This window comes from Protopterus annectens, chromosome 3.part1 (assembly GCF_019279795.1).
Source record: "Protopterus annectens isolate FY-2018-M chromosome 3.part1, PAN1.0, whole genome shotgun sequence".
In the NCBI taxonomy this organism is placed as follows: Eukaryota; Metazoa; Chordata; order Ceratodontiformes; family Protopteridae; genus Protopterus; species Protopterus annectens.
The window spans coordinates 124355177-124376054 of record NC_056732.1 but is presented as its reverse complement, the minus strand read 5'-3'; the positions used below and the strand labels follow the sequence as shown (position 1 = coordinate 124376054).

General features: G+C 42.2%; 1 protein-coding gene across 1 annotated transcript in view; it reads left to right on the top strand.

Moving 5' to 3' along the window:
- Nucleotides 1-20878, top strand: part of TRIM71 (tripartite motif containing 71) — a 1372825-nt gene that overhangs the window by 893172 nt on the left and 458775 nt on the right. The window lies entirely within an intron of this gene.

Below are 20878 nucleotides of genomic sequence, written 5' to 3'. Positions count from 1 at the left end.
GGGGCTAGAGGTCATTCCAGCTTTAGAAGGAGTGAAGGGAGTGAGCTGTCTTGACTGGTATGCTTCTAGTTGAAGAAATTCTAAGATCTGTGTATTCTGCTTGTTTACTCGCTGAGTCTCTGCTGATGCAGCATGTCTCCATCTAATATTGATATTGTCTATCTTAAGTCACTCCTACTGTTAGAAGTAGAATCATAGAAAAATGTTAGCTCTTATTTGGGAATTCAAACCAAAGACCTCCCATATTTGGTGCTGGTTTTAATGCCTCTAGACTAACAAGAGCCTGTAGATCGGTATTAGGTTTCCCTTAAAAGTTTTTTTTTTCCCTTTCATTTAGCAGTCTTTATTAGTCCAGCAGCAGTGACATCTGCATGGATTTGAATCACAAAGGAGAGCTAATATTTTCCTGTTTCTGTGATTCTAATAATGCAGGGTGTGTGTGTGTCTGTGTGTGTGTGTGTGTGTGTGTGTGTGTGTGTGTGTGTGTGTGTGTGTGTGTGTGTGTTTTGACCTTAGTCACCATGCTAGGAGCTTCATAGCTTATATGAAAAAGAGCTTTTAAGGGAAAACTCAATAATACCTGTGTGGCCAGAGGCTCATGTTAGCAGCAGTGACAGATGGAGTATTGGAGGTCTTGAGCTCAAATCCCAAATGAGAGCTAATATTGCCTTTCTACTGCATGTGTATCTATCTGCAAAATTAGATTTACAGCAGTGTAAGAAGTACTGAAAGATTGTCACTTCTTCGCTCATTTTTGTGGCAAAATATTCCAGATGCTAATTGCAATGCTGCTAACTCGTTTCTTTGTGGCATCTAAGGTAAATTCAGTTCTTTGCAATTAGAAGCTGCCCTGGTTTCTCAAATTGTGGAATTTCTAGAGGAGTTTATTTCTAATAGAGGGCAATACGTATTCATTAGTTTGAAGATAATGTTACTGAGTAAGAAACTGTTCCCAGTGACATCTTCATACTTTTCTACAAGGTTACATAATGATGTTCACAATTATGATCCATATGTATAAATCTTAATATGTTTTTCTCTGCAGTTTGTAGCATAGCTGTATTTTGTAGAGAATGGAGTGATTTAATAAGGATGGCATATTCATGCCTTGGTAGCAGTATATTTTGACTGCAGCTGCCCATGTAGCTTCTAAGGAAAAAAGTAAAATATTTTGTTTGATACTTTCATTTGGTTAAGGACTTTAATAAATTCCTGTTCTGTGTGTTTGGTGAAGGTCATTGTGTGGCCCAGAGTAATACACTTTTGAGTGATGACACAAGGTATGAGATAGTTATCTTAATCCTTGATAAACATTAATGTGGTATCAGCTTGTTTTGTGGTGTATCAGGCAACATAATGTTTGATTTTTAGTGTTAGAAGTTAGTCTGTTTTTACATACCAGTTCCAAGCAGATAAATCATTTTGTAGACTTGAGTTAATTTATTGTGGAATTTATTGTCTGCTTTCAGTAATACTAAGACGTCAAGAGTACAATATACAGTGTATGTTGGGTAGGCATAATGAACAGTTATTAATAACAAGTAAGAAAGTGATCCAAGTCCAAATCCCTGTGGAACACCTTGTTAGGTTTTGCCAAGGTCTGTTATTTGCATGAACTGTAAAAGTTCTGTGTGATAGGCAGTTATTAAAAACAGTTGCTATACTTCAGAAGCAAAACCAATATATTTTTGTGTTCTTTCTTTTAATGTAAGTATAAATTTCACTTTAGAGGTTGCTCTAAGTGGGATTAGGTGCTTGGCTGTCTGTATGCTAATAGCAGTCACTGTCTGGGCTCTAAATTGTATCCATTGATGAACACATGGCATTGCTGGTGTTGTGAACTTAGCAGTGATGCTGTGAACCTTTTAGTTTCTTTGTGCTCTCTCCCATCTTTTTAAAGATGAGGAAAACCCCTTTTTATTACTTTTGTTTTGGTTAAGGGTTTCTCTGGTGATCCAAAGGATTGACTACTCTGTCTGCCAGTGGCAGTCACTGTCTGGGTTTTAAGTTATGTCTGTTCATGAGCGTGATTACTGGGATTCAGGTCATAAGGCTTGCCCTATTGTAAGTTCTTTTTCATTATTTTTCACAGTAACACTATTATTATCTGTGTTGTATTCCAATCATGTGTTACATTACCTACTGGTAGTAGAAGTATTAAGTTGCTTGGTAATTCTTATTCATTTTTATTGACTTTATTAGTCAGCTAAATACTATATAACTTTCATTGCAATATTTGAAAAGTTCAGAAATTAACAATAATTGTTTGGTCACACACATCTGTTTTATAATTTCACTGTAAATATGGATAATTTAAATAGTTGCTTTGGATGTTTTAATTAATTATACATTTTAGGGATATGTGAAGGATGTGAGGTGGTTATGAGGAATAAAGATGACTTTGCAATGTTTTAACTGATTAGATGATTTAAAATATATTATTGAAGGTAAGAATGAAGGGAGTGAGCTCTCTTGACTGGTTTAGCAAAGTGTAAATGTGGAAGCCGTAGAGCTTTAACTACTAAGTACGTTGTTTCCAACTGGATAAGTGAAATAAGAAGTGCTGATGACAGAAATTGGAGTCAGAGCCTAGCAAAGACAGGTTAAGATATTATGGTAAACAATGACACAGTGGCATGTAAGAGTATTAAGGATAAAATGGATTATTACCAATTCTCTAGAAGCCAGACCGATATTAATATTACTAGCTATGATTCTTTTGTTAGTGCTACTACATCTGATAGTTAAATTGTGACTACATCAATTCCCAAAAAGAAAAAGAAAAAAAGAAAACATTTAGTTAAGAGTAAGAAGAATCCCTCCATCCACAACCCCTTTTAGGTAAAAAAAAAAATGAAAAGAAGAACTTAGTAGAAGCACAGACTGCACCAAGCTGTTTAGCATATTAAACCTTTCTTTTAGATTAACTCAAGTCTGTGAGTGTGTCTGTCAGTTTAGGACTTTTGCTCCTATTAGGAGAGTAAAAACTTCAGTATTGGAAGATGTATGTAGTTTTGTGTGTTAGTATTAAGTAATATGTTTTGGGGGTATTGGGGTGTGTTTTTTTTTTTGTTTGAGGGCTTTCAATAAAACAAGTTTTCTAAAATATGATACAAGTCGAATGGATATGACAAGAAAAAACTGTATAAAAGTTCAACCTGTCAAACAGTGTATGCATGTAACACAAAACTGGAACTAGACATTTAACAAAAAAGTTATGTATAACAAGTGTAAGTAATAACTTTTTAATACAAAGATGCTTTCTATAATGTCTTTAAATGTCAGTAGTTTCACAGCTAAATACAAAAAAAGAGTAGTGAACTGCATTAAAAAATACAGAGTGCAAATAGCTATGTTATAAGAGATGCACTCAGAAAGAACTGAACATGTAAATTTGATAAAGGATTTTCAGGATGGTTAGTCAATGGAATACCTGAGGCAAAGGAAAAGAGGAGTATGTATATTGCAGGCGGAGCTCCAATAGTGATAGAAGAGGATAAAAAGATGATAATAGCAGATTTGTAGTGCTAAGGGGCTACTGGCATGGATTTATATTCCACCTAAAACTGCTATAACGGAGTTTAAGAAAATTCTGGGAAAAATAATCGGTTTCCAACAAGGAATATTACTCTTAGCTGGGGACTGGGATTTGATTTGCAATTGTGAAGATGTGTTTGGGGGCCCAGAAGGGAAAGTATAACAAAGGAGGGTAGATTTTGGAAGAAATTTATGAAAATGTTTGGCATGGAAGATGAAGATGTGAATTCAGTAATAGGAGTTTGGAGTGAATTTTACATATTATTCCCCAAGTTATAAAAACTGGGCTAGGCTAGATAGAATTTACATTTCGCAGGAATATGTGCATTTAATTGAAGGTCTTGATACACACCCAATAACTGTTTCAGATCATGCCCCAGTAATTAAAATAAAAACATAGGGTAATGAAATAAAAATGAGACACAGACGCTCTAAGCAGAAAATAAGGGATTACCTTGATAATATGCATGAGTTTAGAAAGATTGCTGTTAAGCAACTGTTTTGTGATAGTAACAGTAGAGCACAAAAACTTTTAGCACAATGACTCAGGCAACAGAACATAGAAAGGGCGGTTGCCAAGCTTAGGGATCCTATAACAAAAGGTAACAAGATCCTGTAGAGATATTGCACATATGTTGGCATTTCTGTGTAAGTCTGTATAAAGCAGAGAAATATGGAGATCAAGAAAAGATGCAAATGGAAATGTTTATGGAAGAATTAAGTATGCCAAGGTTAGAGGTGGATGAGGCTGAATTACTAATGGCTAGGACAGGAGGAGATGAGAGAAAAATTGTGATGTATAACCAATCTACAGGAAAATTCCCCAGGAATAGATGGTATTCCTGTGGAAATTTGGAAGCTAGGAGGGAAAAACTGATAAAGATGCGGAAGGGTTCATTTAACAGTATTTTAAGAGGAGGAAAAGTATCAACATCCTGGAAGAAAGCAATGGTAGCTGTATTACCTAAATTGGGTAAAGATCCATCAGGCCCAGCTTCATACCGGCCCATTTCAATACTAAACCATGATTATGAAGTGTTCATCTCTATAATGGCTAAAAGAATGACAAAAGTAATGCCGGAATTGATAGATATGGATCAGTGTGGGTTTGTGGGGGGGGACAAACATTTGACAACATTAATAGCTTTTAGCTATTTTAATTAATTAGCTTTTAATAGATATTAATCTAGTCATTGACCATCATCTGTCTACATTGGTGAGGAAATCATTCTGTGTTGCACAACTTATAAACAAAGGTACGGCATCTAAGTCCAAGGAAGTCATTGATATTCTACATGTTTCACTGTTGCAGTCATCACACTTGGGTTATCCTGCCAGGGGTAGCCCTCAGTCAGCCCGAATACCAGAGGCTTAGTATTTTTGCATCGGTTGCTGTTGCTTCATGTCTGATGTCAGGTCGTCAGTGGTATAGCTGATGCCATTACATCAGTCTTTCTTGCCGAGGAGCCCGATGCAGAAGCAGTTCACACGAGTGGGGGTTGGCAGCTACCTGAGTTTTCGTTTCCGAAGTTGAAGTCTTCTAAAGCTAAGTACCTCTTTGGGGATCCTTTTTTCTTGCTCTAACCGATGTCAGAAAAAGTTAATAATTGTCTTGCCTGTGGAAAGCAAATGCCACACCAAGATTTCCATTCTTACTGTGTCACCTGTTTAGGCCCACACCACAATATACCTTGGTGCCGGTTTTGTGCTTTGTTCAATGCCCGAACTATTCATTGTCGGGCCCTTATTGTAGCTAAAAACTTTCATTCTCGATCTGCATATTCCGAAGTGGCTTCGGTAAGCCATCTGACTACCGATCTTCCAAAAAAACATAAGGATAAAGACAGAGACAGACAGCACAGGTCCAAAACTGCCAACGACTGTTCCATTAAGCCTAGTTGCCAGTTTGCCATTACTCGGTGAGGCACTTTCGCAGCCCCTGATGCCCGCTTTGATGGATTTGCAGGCTGCTACTGAGACCCATTCGGAGTCCAGTATGCTGCGAGATGACTCTTTGACTATGGAACCTGCGGATGTCTCTACCTTGGATTGGTCCAGAGCCGCTGTGCAGGCACTGGCTTCTGTGGAAGTTCTTCGCACTACCGATATTCGACACAAACCGAAAACCTCTTTCATGTCTTCAATTCTTTCTAAAACTACCGAGTTTCTAAGGCCAAGAGTATGAGCTATGCCTAAAAAAAAAATGATGACCCTAACTCAAGTACCTGCTTCCTTGCCACAATCTCAGATGCTTAAAATGGCAGAAGACCTTATCATGCTGATTAGGGGAAACCAGCCTTCCCCTGCTAAAAGAAATAGAGACTTGTCCCCAGCAGCTTTATCTGACCAAGAGTCCAACGACTCTGAGATTTCTGATTATGAAGACATGCCCTTATCTGCTTATGAGGATTCAGATGCAGAGGAATCCATTTCTTTTGCCTCCTCTCCAGAGGATTTTTCTTTTGGTGAAACCCTATATACTTTGAGAGAGCATTTCCATTGGGAGTGCGAGGATTATCCACAGTCCAAAAAGAGACTCATGGAATTTTTAGATTTACCACAGCACAGACCCTTAGCTATCCCTCCTCTTCTGGATGTTGTGGATGATGTCTTTATGGAATCCAGTCTTAACTCATGATACATTACCCCCTGCTCCCAGGAAACCTGACGGGTACAACAGAGTCCCTGACTCTCACAAATTTCTTTTCAAAAATCCTAATGCTGACCCAGAGGTCATCTCCCAAGGATCTAAAGGAATAAAAGCAACTACAGCTAAGAATCCCACCCCCTCGGACAGGGATTCCCGAGCTTTAGACAGATGTGGTAAAAAAGTATACACCTCTGCAACTCTTGCCATTAGAGCATTAAATTGTCAGTTCCACATGCTGAAATGCCAGCAACATACTATGGAACTTATTAAGCAAAAATTGTCTACCTTCCCTGACTGTGCAAAAAAATAAAGAATAACAGGAGCTTATGCATTCTGCAAGTCAAGTCAGCAAGCATACCATGCAATGTGGGCTTGATGCCCCAGAAGCATCTTGCAGGGCAGCAGTCACAGGTTCTGTACTTAGACTGCATGCCTGGCTTAAGGAGCAGACCATGTCAAATCAAAATTATTGGAAACACCTCTGAACAAGGACAATCTCTTTGGCACCAAAGCAGAAGAGGTTTTAAAAAAATGGAAGAAAAAGCTGTCTATGCAGACAATCAAAGATTTTTTCAAGTGCAACCTCCAAGATTCAGTAGGCATTGCCCTTCAAAACATTGGTCCTTTCCAGCCCCTTCAAAGCCACCTCAAACTAGACCTAGGGGAAACAGACCCCCCCCAGACTACAGTCTCAGGGTATGCAGAGATCTAAGCAATGGAGTACCTCCACTTCTAAAACAGGGAGTGCTAAGCCACCCCCTTGTGTAAAGAATTCACAATGACTTCTCAACTCCTCCCCTCCCTTCTGCCCAATTGTTCATGCCCCTAGGGAAAAAAATTGCCCACCATGCCAAAAACTGGACCTCCATCACCAACGATTGATGGGTCCTCGTATCCCAGGGGTACAAATTATATTTGCATACGCTGCCAACCCTAAAAGGGTTCCCAGATCTTCCTCCAAACCAGTGGACAGAGGCACAAAACCAAGTTCAGTCCCTGTTCTCCATAAGGGCAATTCAGCCTGTTCCTGCAGAACAGATAGGCCAAGGTTTTTATTCCAGACTTTTCCTGGTACCCAGAAAAGAGGACACCTGGTGCCCAATCTTAGATCTATCCATTCTAAACACCTTCCTGGTGGTACCAAAATTCAAAATGCTCACCCTACAGCAGCTTCTCCCTATGCTGTCCAAAGATACCTTGTTAGCCACCCTAAACCTAAAGGAGGCCTATCTGCACATCCCATCTACATTTCAGGGCAGGATCTATGCATCATCAATTCTCTGCACTTCCCTTTGGCTTATCCACTGCTCCCAGAGTTTTCACAAAATGCCTGGCTCCAGCCATTGCCTATTGCAGACAGAGAAATCTTCAAATTTACCCCTACTTGGATGATTGCCTGATTCAGGCAGACAGTCAGGAAAAGCTGTTGCAGCACCTGACATTTGTAAAGGCCCTGGGGTACACTATCAACGAAAAGAAATCCAAACTAGTCCGCAGTCAAAAAATTGTATTCCTGGGAGCAAGCTTGGACACAGCATCCCAGATGGCATTCCGTACTCCAGAAAAACAAGCCTATCTGACAGGCTACTTCTCTCAAATGGCCACCAGAACCCAGTTATCCGCAAGAAAAATCCTGCAAGCTCTAGGGTTCATGACCTCCTGCATTCTACTAATTCCATATGCCAGACTGCATATGAGGAAACTTCAATGGCACTTAAAAGTCTTTGGTGCCAACATTCTCAGGATCTGGAAACTATCATACCTATGATACCTTGTCTAAGAAAAGAGTTCCTTTGGGTGGGCAGCAGCAAGCAACCACAACAAGGGGTTTTCCTTTACACAACCCCATAGCCGCCCATACCCTAAACACAGACACATCAGACTATGCCTGAGGTGCACATCTGGACAGCAGGTGTATTCAGGGTCACTGGAGCCCAAATCAAATTCATGTGTACATCAACCAAAAAGAGATGCTAGCTGCTCAGCATGCTCTGACTGCTTTCAGATCCCTACTCTCTCCGGGGCCTCTACTAATCAAAACCGACAACACCACAGTGGTGTGGTACATCAACAAGCAGGGGGGAGCCCATTCTTACCCACTGCAGGCTAGCCATGACCCTTTGGAAAACTGCCTCAGTCATGCATATTCACCTGCAAGTTCAATTCCTGCCAGACAACCAAAACTCTCTGGCAGACAACTTAAGTAGAAATCTAGACCCACATGAGTGGCAGTTAAACCACAACACCTTCAGCCTTATGACCCAGGAATGGGGTACCCTGAAGGTGGACCTATTTACCTCCCCCTACAACCACCAGATCAGCAAATTCTGCACCAGAGAACCTCACAGCAAGGCCTGGAAAGTGGATGCCCTATCCTTCCAGTGGGCAAACCTCTCAGTCTGTGCATTTCCCCCTCTACCTCTTCTTACAAGAGTATTACTCAAGATAAGGGAGGAAAGACCAAGGGGAATCCTGATTGCCCCAGACTGGCCACGCCAACACTGGTACCCACTACTGCACAGTCTGTCACCATTGCCTCCATGGCACCTCTCTCAACTGTCCGGACTCAGCAGGAGGGACAGTTCTTGCATTCACAATTGCAGACCCTGAACCTTGCAGCCTGGCTTATTCCTTGACTTCTCCTCCAGTGGCCAGCCTAAGCAAGCAGGTACTGGATGTCATACGTGAAGCCAGATGACGCAATACTAGAAAATCCTATGCTGACAAGTGGAAAAGGTATTGTTCCTGGATCCAGACTAAAGGAGCGGATCCAGCACAGCCCTCCTTACCTCTCATCCTGGATTACCTAGCAGACCTACTCCACAGGGGTCTATCCTCTTCCATTAAGATCCATGCCTCTGCCATCTCTTGTCATTACAGCACTGAGCCACCTTTCTTCTCACACCCTCTCATCAAGCAGTTCCTGAGAGGGGCTAACAGCTTAAGGCCACTAAGAAGAGCCCCTACTGCTTGGGACCTTAACTTTGTGTTGGAATAGCTCACGCTACCCCCCTTTGAGCCTGCAGCATCAGCAGAGTTAAAATTCCGCTCTTGGAAAACAGCCTTGCTTCTGGCCATCACTTCAGTTAGAAGAGTGTCTGAGCTACAAGAACTTATGGCTGTGGAATCCTTCATATTTTTTCATGCGGACAGGGTCTCCCTCAGGACTAACCCAACTTTCATGCCTAAAGTGGTATCCATTGTGGCTTTCAACCAATCCTTCGATTTGTCCACCTTTTTTTCCTAATCCTCAAAATAAGGGGGAAAGGATCCTGTACTCTTTAGATGTGCACAGACAGCTCAGATTCTACCTTGATAGGACTAAGCCCTTTAGGAAATCTGACCAGTTACTAGTCAGCTTTGCACCGGGGCAGAGGGCAAGGCCATATCAAAACAAACCATCTTCAAATGGATAGCACACTGTATCCATTTCTGTTGCAAACACCATGTCAAACCACCCCCTCAGCGAGTCAGAACACATTCCACTAGGGCAACTTTAACCTCTACAGCCTTTCTCAGAGGAGTCCCTACCAGGGACATTTTAGAATCTGCAACTTGGAGTTCTGTTCTTACCTTCACCAAGCATTACCACCTGCCTATCTTTTCCAAATCCCCAGGGCGGGCTTTGCAATCTCAGTCCTGCAGGGCATACTAGCCAGCCCCAACTCTTCTTGACTGCCTCCACCCATTCTTTAGCATTGGGAATCAACCTGTGTGATGACTGCAACAGTGAAACATGAAGAACATAGTACAGTTGTGTACACTTACCATAAATGGAGATGTTCGAGTGTATTCACTGTTGCAGTCTTGATGTTCATCGTGTTACACTGCTGCAGTCATTACACTTGGGTTATCGTGCCGTCAGGTGGTTCCCCAGTTGGCCTGAGTTCCAAAGTCTTGGTCCGGCATCGGTTGCTGTTGCCTCCTCCCTGACGTCAGTGCGACAGGGGTATATAAGATGCAGCAGACTCCATTTTCTTCAGTCTTTCTTGCTGCGCGGTGCCCGAAGCAAAAGCAGTTCGCAAGTGCCGGTCGGCCGACTCCTGAGATTTTCATTCCAAATCCAGAACCGAAGTCTTCTACAAAGCTAAGTACCCCGTTGGGGAAACTTGCCTCAGACCGATGTCAGTAAAAGTTAATAACTGTGTTTCTTGTGGGAAGCAAATACCTCATAAGGATTTCCATTCTTATTGTATCCCATGCCTAGGCCTAGACCACGACGTCACTGGTTGTCGGTTTTGTGCTAGGTTTAATAAGCGCACTATTAAACATCAGTTTGATTTTGCCCAACATTATTTTGGCAGAAAATTCAATTATACCATGCCGTCGGAACATCCGACAACTGGAATACATAAAAAGCGTAAAGACAAAGATAAGCATCCGAGGCCCAAAACTGACGACGAAGCCTCTTCTAGGCCAGTCGCCGGTTCTCCGGTTTTCAGCGAGGCACCTTCACAGCCCCTGACAACCATTTCTGTAGAACCACAGGCCACCTCTGACTCCCACATGGAGATGGCTGGGCCTTCGGACGCACAAGTTATTCAGACTACCGAAACTACCCCTTCAGAGGGATCTGGAGTAGTTGAACAACCCGCAGCCTCAGAGGGTGTTTTCAGACCTACCCAGTTAAGCATTAAATCCTCTGCTAAGTCTAAACCTACTTTAAAAACAAAGAAACAAATACAGCATTCTCCAGGACAGGCCTCCATGCCTAAGAAACAAATGCTCAAAATGGCCGAAGACCTAATCACTCTGATCAGGGGTTCCCATCCCCCTCCTGATAAAAGGCCTAGACTGGATGCAGACTATGACTCATCCGACCAGGTATCCATCTCTTCAGGTTCATCCTCAGACCTAGGATACTCCTTCCCCCCTTATGAGGATTCTGATGCTGAGGAATCAATTCCATCAGCCTCTCCACCTGAGGACTACTCCTTTGGTGAAACCTTACATACCATGAGGGAGCATTTCTATTGGGAAGGCCAGGATTACTCAGAATCCAAGAAAAGGCTCAGAGACTTCCTTTTATTACCTCAACAACAGACCCCTTGCTATTCCGCCAGTGTTAGATATAGAGGATGATGTGTATACTGAATCCAGCTTAAATCCTGATTCTTTAACTCCAGCCCCAGTTAAGCCTGACGGATACTACAGAGTCCCTGACTCACACAAATTTCTTTATAAAAGCCTTGTTGCCGACCCTGAAACTATTTCTCAGGGACCCAAAGGGGTTAAGGCCTCATCAGCAAAGAATCCAGTCCCCTCTGACAGAGATTCCAGAGCATTGGACAGATGGTGAAGAAAGTATATACGTCTGCAACTTTAGCAATGAGGGCCTTAAATTTTCAGTTTCACATGTTAAAATATCAGCAGTTGTTGATGTCTCAGTTGAAACAAAAAATGCTTCCAGATTCAGATCCTCCTAATTTAAAGGAAATGCAGGATTTATTGCATGCAGCTGAACAAGTGGGAAAACCACTTTGCAATGTGGTTTTGATTCTTTAGAGGCCTCCTGTAGAGCAGCTGTTACAGGTTCTGTCATTAGAAGACATGCTTGGTTAAAAGAACATACGTTACCAGAGATGGGGTAAAAAAGTGTATACTATAGCAAAACTATTGGATGCACCTTTACAGCAGGATGTGTTATTTGGAGTTAAGGCAGAAGAGGTATTAAAGAAAATGGAGGATAAGGCAATGTTTATGCAAATGGTGAAGGATTTCTTATAGGTTCAGCCTCTTCGATTTAGCATAAATTGGCCAACAAAGAATTGGTCCTTTCCAGCTTCAGACAAACCCCAAAGGGGCAGATACAGATGTCCAAGAGGCAGAGGTCAACCACAAGGTCCTTACAGGCCTCGACAATGGGGTGCATCAGGCCAGAAAGAAGGGGAAGATAGGCCACAACCTTATAAAAAACAGCCCCAATGACTTCCCACTACAGCTGCCAAGCAGCTCTCTCTTGGCAGCCCCCTTGGGAGGAAAACTGGCACTTTTCTATCACAATTGGCATATGATCACCAAAGACAAATGGGTTCTCAACATTGTATCTCAAGGTTACAGGTTCCACTTTCACACTCTGCCAAGGTCAAAATGAATGCCAAACCTGCCACCAAATCAATGGGCAAAGGCTCAAAAACAAATTACAGCACTCATGGACATGAGAGCTATTCAAAAGGTACCACCACAGGAGCAAGGGCAAGGTTTTTACTCAAGACTCTTTCTGGTTCCCAGAAAGGACAAAGCCTGGAGGACCATTCTGGATCTTTCTTCTCTAAACACTTACCTGGATGTTCCGAAATTCAAAATGTTGACACTACAGCAGCTTCTTCCCATGCTGGGCAAGAAAGCTTGGCTCGTAACATTGGACCTCAAGGAGTAGCTGGTTCCATGCAGTATCAATTCTCTGCACTGCCCTTTGGCTTATCTACTACGTCCAGGGTCTTCACAAAATGCCGGGCACCAGTAATTGCATTTTGCAGACAAAAAGGATTTCAAATTTATCCATACCTGGACGACTGCCTGATTCAAGCAGAGAGCAAGGACATTCTTCTACAGCATCTGGCGTTTGTAAAACACTTAAGTTGGCTAGGGTACACAGTAAATGAAAAGAAATCAAAACTAGTGCCCTCACAAGAGATAATATTCCTGGGTGCCAGCTTGAATACAACGGCCCAGATGGCTTATCTCACGCCAGACAAGCAAGGACATCTGACTCAATATTTTCAATTGATGGCAACAAGAACCCAACTCCCTGCAAGAAAAATTCTGCAGGCCTTGGGTTACATGGCATCTTGCATACTACTAATTCCATATGCCAGGCTGCATATGAGGAAACTGCAATGGTACCTAAAGAGTGTCTGGTCTCAACAATGTCAAAGTTTGGAAACAGTTATACCACTAATTCCTTGCCTGCAACAGGAGTTTCGATGGTGGGCACAAGCTTGTCACCTCAACAAGGGACAGCCTTTTACTCAACCCACAGCCAGGCAAACACTGACAACAGATGCATCGGATTATGCCTGGGGAGCACACATGGCAGGAAAATGTATTCAGGGCAGGTGGCCCACAGAACAAAGGCATCTTCACATCAATCAAAAAGAGATGCTAGCTGTACATAATGCCCTAATAGCCTTCAAGGACCTGCTACATCCAGGACAACTACTATTAAAGACAGACAACACCACAGTTATGTGGTACATAAGCAAGGGGACACTCACTCTTATCCCCTCTGCAGACAAGCCATGACCTTGTGGAACACAGCTCTAAACTATCAAGTTCATCTGCAAGCACAATTCCTGCCAGGAGAGAAAAACACACTGGCAGACGACTTAAGCAGAAACATCATGGATCCCCACGAATGGGAGTTGAATCCACAAATATTCAGAATGATAACACAGAAGTAGTGGAGCCCGGACATAGATCTGTTTGCATCCCCAATGAACTGCCAGCTACAGAAATTCTGCACAAGGACTTACCGTCCACAAGCATGGAAAGTGGATGCCCTCTCATTCAGCTGGAAAAACCTACAAGTATATGCTTTCCCACCACAGCCACTCCTTCCAAAGGTACTCATCAAAGCCAGGCAGGAAGAGCCAAAGATGATCCTGATTGCACCAGACTGGCCACACCAGCACTGGTACCCAATCATGAAGAACTTAGCACAAGGACCACCCTGGATTTTGCCTCAAATACCACATCAGCTGACTCAGCACAACAATCAGATACTTCACTGCCATCTGAAGACTTTAAACCTGACTGCATGGAAGATTACCTAGTCAAGCAAGCAATGCCTCTCTCCAAAGCTGTTATGGATGTCATTCTGGAGGCCAGAAGGCCTAGTACCAGGAAAGCCTACTCGGATAAATGGAAGAGATTCTGTGCCTGGAACCAGGCTCACAGCCTTGACCCTCTTGTCCCAAATTTTCCTCAGATACTACAATATTTAACTGAGATGCTGGACAAAGGCCTCTCCTTTTCATCCATCAAGATCCACGCCTCTGCCATCTCTGCTCTTTACAACATGGATCCACCAATTTTCTCTAATCCTTTGCTAAAACAGTATCTCAGAGGGGCTAAAAACATAAGACTACCCCGTAGAGCACCTACTCCAACTTGGGACCTCAACTTCATGTTGGAAAAATTAACTTTACCTCCTTTTGAGCCAGCAAACACAGCAGATTTAAAATACATCTCTTGGAAAACTGCTCTACTCCTGGCAATAACATCAGCACGAAGAGTGTCAGAGTTACAGGCACTAATGGCAGTGGAACTATTTATCATTTTCCACCAAGACAGGGTGTCTTTAAGAACTAACCCTACTTTTATGCCAAAGGTGGTATCAAGTGTGGCTCTCAACCAAACTATCCACTTGCCAACTTTTTATCCAAATCCACAGAATAAAGGGGAGAGACTACTGCATTCTTTGGACATACACAGGCAGTTACGCTTCTTCTTGGACAAAACCAAAGCTTTCAGAAAATCTGAGCAATTATTGGTAGCATATGCTGCAGGAGCACAGGGAAAAGCCATTTCAAAACAGACCATTTCAAAATGTATAGGACACTGTATATGTTTCTGTTATACACACCTTGGAAAACCTGTATCTAACAGCATTAGATCTCACTCCACCAGGGCAACAGCCACTTCAACTGCCTACCTCAGAGGAGTACCTACCAAGGACATTTTGGAAGCAGCAACTTGGAACTCTGTACATGCCACCCCTAATGCCTTATAGTACCAGCCACCCTACCTCAGCTTTGGGATTCTACCCAAGTGTAATGACTGCAGCAGTGTAACACGATGAACATAGTACAGTTTTGTACCTACCATAAATGTAGATGTTCGAGTGTATACACTACTGCAGTCAAGGTTACCCTCCCCTCCATCCCCTCTTACTTGCTGGTACGTACCTATGTCTTCTACCCTTTTTAATTCTTTAATTAATTGACTAATTAAAATATATAACATTTGAACATTGATTGAACATTGAAAAATAAATACAAAAATGACTTGTACTTGAAAACAAAAATAAACAATAATGAACAGATCGTGAATAACATTATTTTTTTGATAAAAATATATTGATTATGATGCTATTTCTATCGGTAGTAAATTAAAGCTCAGGGTATTGGATAGGTAATTTTAACAATAATAATTTTATTCACAATCTGTTCATTATTTATTCTTGTTTTCAAGTATGAGTCATTTTTGTATTTATTTTTCAATGTTCAAATGTTTTGTATTTTAATTAGTCAATTTTGGATTAATTGATTGCTACTGGGGGTGTGGTTTGCAGTATAAATGTTGAACACTTGTGTTAGTTGAATTTGTCTGATGAAGTTTGGCTACTGTGCCTTATGAAAGCGCTTACTCTGTGATTTCTACTGGGTCCTTTTGCAGTAAAATATCGTGTTTTGAATTTCAGCTGTTTGGTTAATTTATTCTTTTTCTTTACAAGATGGTGTTTTTTATGGTGGTTTCGTTTTAGGCTTTAAATGGCCCTTGTGGTCATTAGCCTACTAAACGCCTATGAACAGAACATTGATGATCCATAGGAAAGCAGAATGTAAGAAAATGCCATTGTTGTTGGTGGGTCTTGATGCAGAAAAAGCATTTGATAGAGTAAGCTGTGACTTTATTAGCAGGGCAATGGAAGCATTTGCATTTCCCGAAAAAATTATAAGGTTGACTAGTTAGGGATAGAGACAATAGGCAAGGGGCCTGGAATTTTTTGGAGAAAACTGGCAAAGGAACCAAGGTATTGGAAGCAAATAACTAAAGAGGGAAAGGCAATAGAATGGCAAGATGCCAAGAATTTATTTGGACTACAGGTTAGAGATTGCTCTCTCTATCATGGATTGATGTCAGAGTATAGACAAAGAGAAAAAAATGGGTGGGGGGTCCTAAATGAAAGGCCTGCACTGGTAGAGTTTTTAGTATAATCTAGAACAGAAGCTACCATTGAAAAAGGAATAATTACTAGATCATATAAAATGTTGCACGATAACTGTAAGAATCAATCGGAAGAGGTGAGACAGGATTGGGAAGAGCAATTTGATAAGCAAGTCACAAAGTGGGGAGATATATGTACTTCTCCCAAATGTGCAACAAAATCTAGACGATTTAGGAATTTTGATTAGAAATGTTTACATAGATATTTTTATACCCCAAGTAGACACCAGGGAGACTTTCCTCAGGGAGACAGCGAATGTTGGAGGTGTGACAGGGAAGAAAGAAGTACTTGGGAGCATATATATTTCTGGGGCTACTGTGGGTTGGTGGACTTTAAGGATTTCTTGGTACTTACATGTTATCGCAACCACAATTTCCGACGTGCTGGACTTTGTCTTTTACTCAAACAATAACAAGGGAGTGCAATCAGGAAGGGTAGACTTTGAAAAACTCTTCTGGGATGTTGCTGGTGGATTTGTGAAATGAGTAAGAGTTCAAATTTGAGGATTTGTGGCTAGCGTGCTTGAAAGACGTCAAGCATTGAATTCAGCGAGCAATCACAGTGACTGCATGTATATATGTACGTTGGCCTGAAAGGATTGTGGGTAGTCATAGCGTACGATGCCAGACAAACACACACTCACACTTCCAACGGATTAGCTGCTTTCGAGCACGCTAGCCACAAATCCTAACTTGTGCAAACCCTTACTCATTTTACAAACCCACCACCAAGATCGTGTTTTAACAGTCTACCCTTCCCGATTACTGTGTAAGGAGTTTAGACAGGGTACTGCTTTGCTTTTCTTTCCTGATGCTTTCTATTCTCAAGGCGGCAAAGGCTGAGAAAAAGGAACGTGGAACACGTTTTAAGTGGAATGGTGGACTTGCTTAACTGACATCTTGAGATGCTGACAGTAAATGGGGAAACCTATTTTTCAAACCTTATTTTTTTCAGCCGTCGAAGTGAGAAACCTTCCTAAAAACAAGAACACATTAAAGACAACATGTCTGTGAGGTTTTGTCATACTTCATTAGTCCCAGTTGACACAAGGAGAAGCAACCAGCATTAGTGCGAAAATGTGGTTGCGATAACACGTAAGTACCGGATTCTCTGTGGGATGCACTGTCAGAGATGCTGGGTGGGCAGATTGGTGTGACGAGGGAGATGATTTTTCTGAGCCATGGTACAGAATCAGAATTCCCTAGACATGGTAAGGCCTTGCTGTGTCTAATTGCAGTGGCTGCCAAATAGACAATTACTAGAAAATGGAAATGAAAATCTAAACCAACTATATTAGAAGCAGTGAATATAGTAACAGAAGTAAAACAACTGGAATTGAGATTTAAAAAAGGGTAGGAGCAAACTAAATAGGAAAAAATGGGAATTGTGGGAACAATACATACAGGGTAGGAATGAGGTTTAAAAGAAGGTAGGACTTAAATGGGCTGTGTAATGTTTGACTGAAAATGATTGGGTAGATTATAAGTGATGTATAATGTTTGCAGCTGGGAGTGTGTCGCTATGATTTGTGATGTGCTGTAAAATGCTTGCAACCGGGATTGTGTCGGTATAGTTTGTTTTCATTTATATAAATGTGTGATTGCTTATGTCATAAGTGATGGTTTAATAAAGATGTTTCTTGTTTAAAAAAGGGGTCAGGAATTGAATCATTTATGTATTGTTGCTTAAGTTGTATAATGTATAGCAATTTCTGTGAAGTACAATTTGTTAATGTCTGTTTAGTACAGTTTGATTACTTTTGTATAAATGTATATTTGCCTTATTTACATAAGTGATAATTCAATAAAGGTGTTTGAAAAAATGGAAAGGAGTGCTGAAGTGACACAACACAAGAATGAGTTGTACTTTATAAATGAGGATATAGATAAAGTAGTAGTAAGTAATGTGTTTTTAGAAAGGCCAGTCAATAGTGATACTGATTGTTTGATTAAAGAAGCTATTAAGTAGTAAAAAGAAGAGCAACTGGGGATATTCTTCTGCACCTGTATTTATTGCTGATCAGGAAAGTGCACATTCAGTGGATGTCCTTCAAGGATGCATCTGCAGTCATCACATATGGGTTGTCCTGCCTCAGGCGGCCGGATTCCAAAGTCTAGGTCCGGCGTCAGCTGATGTCGCCCTTTCCCCGACGTCAGAGCGCCTGGGGTATAAACGCGTCAGCCGACGCCATCTTCCTCAGTCTTTCTTGCTGCGTGGTGCCCGAAGCAGAAGCAGTTCGCAAGTGCCGGTCGGCCAGCTCCTGTAATTCAGCTACCGAAGACTTCAAAAGCTAAGTACCCCGTTGGGGACTCTTTCTTGCCTCAGCCGATGTCAGATAAAGTTAATAATTGCTTAACTTGTGGGAAACAAATACCTCATAAGGATTTCCACTCTTACTGCCTCCCCTGCCTAGGCCCAGACCACGACGTCTCGGCCTGTTCAGCCTGTGCTTCCTTCAACCGACGCACTCTTAGATGTCGGGCAGAGTTTGCAGAGGAATTTTTTGGGGCTAGTTTTTCTTACAATATGCCGTCGGAGACTCCGACTTCACATTTAATAAAGAAACGGAAGGACAAGGACCGACACACGCGGGCCGCGGTTTCGGCTGAAACCACGGCCAGGCCTACCGCGAGTGTCTCGGCTGAAACCGAGTCCTTGGTACTTCCGACCCCCAAAACCGCTCAACCGACAACCTCGGCCCCGGAGGCCCCTGCTGAGTCGGTTATTGAATTTCCTTCAGAAACTGGTGTCTTGGAAACTTCCGACACCATTCCTCTAGACAAAACTACACCAGCACGTGGTGCAGCTAGGCCTCCTGCATCCATGTCCATAAAGGCTTTCACCAGGGCTAAAGCTGCTAAACATACAAAAGCTATGCCTCCCAGGGTTATCCCTCAGGGACCCTCTACAAGTTCACAGATACTAACTTTAGCAGAGGACCTTATTTCCTTAATTAGGGGCTCTCAACCCCATCCGGACAGGGGCTGTCAACCTCCTCTAGACAAAAGGCCCAGGGTTGAGCCCTCTGATCCCCACTCCTCAGAGGAGGCCTCTGATGGCTCTGCTCTCTCGGACTACCAGGAGGAGGCTTTTTCGACCTACGAGGATTCTGATGCAGAGGAATCAATCCCCTCGGCCTCCCCTCCTGAAGAACTATCCTTCGGGGAGACCCTTCACACTATGAGAGAGCATTTCAAATGGCAGGGCCAGGAATTCTCTGATTCCAGGAAAAGATTAAGAACTTTTCTGCATTTACCTCAGCATAGACCTTTGGCTATTCCTCCTGTTTTGAATGTCATTGATGATGTGTTCTCTGAGTCTTGCATAACCCCTGACACTCTTCCTCCGGCCCCTGTCAAACCCGATAGGTACTACAGGGTCCCAGACTCACATCTTTTTCTTTACAAGGCCCACTCTGCTGATCCAGAAACTATTTCCCAGGGCCCTAAAGGGGTTGCAGCTGCCACTAATAAAAATCCACTCCCCTCTGAAATGGAGTCCAGGGCTTTAGAGAGATGGGGTAAAAAAGTGAATACTTCTGCTACTCTTTCTATGAGGGCATTAAATTGTCAATTTCATATGATACAGTACCAAGAGTATTTGTTAGATGAATTGCATAAGAAACTGTCTTCACCTGAACCCCTAGATCGCAAATCACTTCAGGATCTGGTACATAACTCCCAGCAGGTTAGCAACCATTTCTTACAGTGTGGTTATAATGCATTGGAAGCTTCATGTAGGTCAGCTATGACAGGTGCAGTCATACGTAGGCATGCTTGGCTGAAGGAACAATCTCTGCCAGACCATGTTAAAGCTAAGCTTCTGGATGCTCCACTGGAAAAGCAAAAGTTATTTGGCTCCACTGCTCAGGAGGTCTTAAAGAAATTTGAGGAAAAGGCAAAATCTGTACAAACAGTCAAAGATTTTCTACAAGTCCAACCACCAAGATTCAGCAGAAATTGGCCTACCAAGAATTGGTCCTTTCCGGACACAGAAAGATTTCAGAGAGACAAGAACAGGCGTGCCAGAGGTAGAGGGCAGTTAGCAACCATTTCTTACAGTGTGGTTATAATGCATTGGAAGCTTCATGTAGGTCAGCTATGACAGGTGCAGTCATACGTAGGCATGCTTGGCTGAAGGAACAATCTCTGCCAGACCATGTTAAAGCTAAGCTTCTGGATGCTCCACTGGAAAAGCAAAAGTTATTTGGCTCCACTGCTCAGGAGGTCTTAAAGAAATTTGAGGAAAAGGCAAAATCTGTACAAACAGTCAAAGATTTTCTACAAGTCCAACCACCAAGATTCAGCAGAAATTGGCCTACCAAGAATTGGTCCTTTCCGGACACAGAAAGATTTCAGAGAGACAAGAACAGGCGTGCCAGAGGTAGAGGGCAAACTAGAGGCTCCTACAGAGGACGTCAATGGCAGCCTCCCAACCAGAGAGGTAGTGCAGGACCTACAACTGCTGCACAAGGACAGACTCAATGACTTTTCTTTGACTCCGCCAACCAGGGCTCAATTAGAAGTACCTTTGGGTGGAAAGCTTTCTTTATTCTCAGAAAATTGGCACAGTATTACAAGAGACAAATGGACACTGTAAATAATAGACAAAGGATACAGGTTCCATTTTCACACATTGCCAAAAAGAAAAGGCATGCCAGACCTGCCACCAAATCAAAGGGCAGAGGCTTTGAAACAAATCTCCAACTTAATGCAAATGAAAGCTATAGAAAAGGTTCT